Consider the following 3530-nt stretch of genomic DNA (forward strand, 5'->3'; position numbering starts at 1 on the left):
TCATCGAGTTGTAGATGAACTCGCAAACATAGTATCCATAAAAATCATTCCCGGCTTCCTATCACAAGACCTTTACGAGAAATAGAGTTCAATCAAGCTGATAATCAAACATGCTTAATGGTTTTGATGAAACTAGCTAGAATCAATGGGAGATGCACGGAACTAGCTAGTAGTACTTACTTTCGGGTATGTAAATCGCAGCTCCTTCGACAGTGCCGGAGCAATGATGGTGAACTGTTTCCAAACCCTGCCAGACAAAGAGAATAATTACTTGATATCACGAAATGAACAAAGTTGCCGATATGGTGCGATAATGATCGATCGAACTTATCTCTGGAGCAGATCAGTCATGTTCGCATACTCCTCGGGACTTTTTCTTCTAGAGTCCAAGACAGTTACAATTCCAGTTTCAGGCTAAATCTCTAGCAAAATAAAGTGAAAGCTGCGCACGCATGCATAACTCATCAATTACATTACTATAATTAACCTCGAGTAAGGGAAACCAAATATGCACAAGACAGTAACACTCACTGGAAGTTGTAAGGAAGGAGTATTTTATCTTTGTTTTGATTTTTAATCAATGATTGTAGCAAGTTGTCCTTGATCTCTTCAACATTGTGTTTGACCGTCCATTCATGTATGATATTTGGGTTAATGAACCCAATGTCATAGATATCTGCTTTCCTGCATTCGATGATCTTCAACCTGCATAATATAGTCAGGATAATTATATATACATGCAGTGAAAGAGCTGAGCTATATATAGAGACTTAATTACAGAAGTAGTACTTACACACAGTAGCAAGTCACGAGTGTTTTGTCGAGGGCCTTTTGATTGTATAACTGGAATAACACGTCAAATTCAATATTCAAAATATCCATTCCAATAAGGTCGTGCCCCTCTTTAATTCTCATTGTCAAAGTATGCCTCCCAGACTGCCTACATCTTTCCATGTACCAGTCATGGAGTCTTCGCGTCATCGTTGTTAGACGAGGATGATCAGGTTTGATGTGAGGCCTCCCGTACTCGAATCTGAATTTGTCCAACTTCATTATTTCAATGGGTACATCATTAGGCAGGTAATCACCAAGATTGGTACCGGGCACCATCCCTGGATGATTAGCAACGATATCGATAGACACCTTGAGCGGGGGGCACGTTTGCTTCCCCTGTTCGCCGAGCTGGGGAATTTGTTTCCCACTTCGTCGTGCTGCTATCCTTGAATCACTGCAAGTACTTCCCGGCCGCTCCGCTTCCTTATATGCATTTTTAATAGTGCTCTCATAGTTGGAATACGGTGGAGGTAGCGGTGGTCGCTTCAGGGCATCGATAGTCCGCTTCAGTTTCACCGGATCTATCATTTCCTTCAGAGGTGGAGGTTTCGGTGCAAAAAAGTCCCTCACTTGGGCACGACTGATGTCCTCATTTTCCTTGTCGGTCCTCTCATAAGGTAACTTTTCTGGAGCCTTGAGAGATGGACCGTATTTGAACTGCTTCGATCCTCTGCTTGTACTACTGCTAGCCACTGGAGCGGCGGCCTCTCTTTCCGTCGTTGCTGACGCGGCGGAGTAGTCTGACACACCGGAGGAGGCGGAGTGCTCCGACGCGCCGGAGGAAGCTGATCAGTGCTTGATGTCTACTACACCACATTCTTCTTGTAGACGTTGTTGGCCTCCAAGTGTAGAGGTCTGTAGGACAGTAGCAACTTTCTCTCAAGTGGATGACATAAGGTTTATCAATCCGTGGGAGGCGTAGGATGAAGATGGTCTCTCTCAAACAACCCTGCAACCAAATAACAAAGAGTCTTCTGTGTTCCCAACACATCCAATACAATGGTAAATTGTATAGGTGCACTAGTCCGGTGAAGAGATGGTGATACAAGTGCAATATGGATGGTAGATATAGGTTTTTGTAATCTGAAATCTATTATTATATATAAAAAGTACTTGACGGGGTCACCAGAAAAAAGAGAAATAAGATAGAAATTACGACAAAAAATAGAAACATCGGACCGTTTATTTAACAATCTAGAATTTACAACCATTAGATAATGTTTCGGTGAAAATTTACCCACAACTGCCATTATGAGGAGAAAACGTTTCGTAAAGTATTCATGTTATAAAAACTAGGCAACAACCCGTGCAACAACACTGGCTATCTAGTATGTAATTAGAACTTTAATATATGTTGCTAATAGAAACTTACATATTACATAAATCCATATTCAATAATTCAAAAATAGATTGCACAAAATTCGCAAATATATATTTACACGTATCTACAATTTCTATACTAATGAAAATGGACAGAAAAAAGCGCATAGGCATGCACGCTATTATACAATCATGATAATTGTGTAACATGAAACAAACTTATTTTATATTGTAACCAAATATTTTTCCAAGTGTGACTCATAGACATGTGAACCCAATTAGGTTAAGGAGGATGCATCAGAAATAAAAAGGAAAACTATCGATAGAATTTATCACTTAAGTTTGAATAATATTTTAGTTGTGATAACAACAATATATTTGAATACTCGCATTTCGTAGCTGGACCATAGGTTTGTGTTGAAATACAAAATGCAAATCGAACTATACCCCAAATATAGAGGTACATATTTTGATTCTTTAGTTTCAAGGAGATATCAATGCTCTTCTAGTATTAATGATTTTAGAAACAAACGGACATTAATGCTTTCGATGCAGAGAATCATTGTTATGCACCCATCTAATAGTTCCAAGATCTAGTACCAAAATTTTGGGAATGGTGTCAATGGACCAATGCATCTATAAATCTGGAAACCATCATGTGATCGAAAAGAGTTACCGGTTTAATTTCATAATGGCATTTCTGCAAGAAAACAACAAAGATTTATGGGAACATTTACAATTAGGTACTTCCGTACACAAAGTAGACTATTGCTTGAATAACAAAATCATGCAAGATAAATGTTTTTTATGCTAGTTGTTAGTATTGTGTCATGCTTTGTATGATACTTAAGCTAATATTCCTTTGAACCTGATGAAAGTTGTCTCACTCTCCAGATCTTTCATTGGAAAAAATGATTCGACACTTTGCCAAATTAATTGTGTGTTTTGCATAAGGGTAAGTAATACAGTTTCTCTGCAAAGAAACAAAACCAATTTTGTGAGAATTTTTCTGGGGCCAACAATTTCTAGATATTGAGGCCAAAGCATTACTGAACGGAAGATTTTAGCCCTACTCTACTTCAGCCGGACAAATGTACGTACGGTGGATGGCCTTGAGTAGACAATAATCAATGTGGTGAAAAATACGTGGTACTCATTGTTGGAAATATGCCCTACAGGCAATAATAAAAGGATTATTATTATATTTCCTTGTTCATGATAATTGTCTTTTATTCATGCTATAATTGTATTATCCGAAAATCGTAATACACGTGTGAATACATAGACCACAATATGTCCCTAGTGAGCATCTAGTTGACTAGCTCGTTGATCAACAGATAGTCATGGTTTCCTGACTATGGACATTGGATGTCATT

The sequence above is a fragment of the Triticum dicoccoides genome, chromosome 6B (assembly GCF_002162155.2).
Source record: "Triticum dicoccoides isolate Atlit2015 ecotype Zavitan chromosome 6B, WEW_v2.0, whole genome shotgun sequence".
NCBI classification, from domain to species: domain Eukaryota; kingdom Viridiplantae; phylum Streptophyta; class Magnoliopsida; order Poales; family Poaceae; genus Triticum; species Triticum dicoccoides.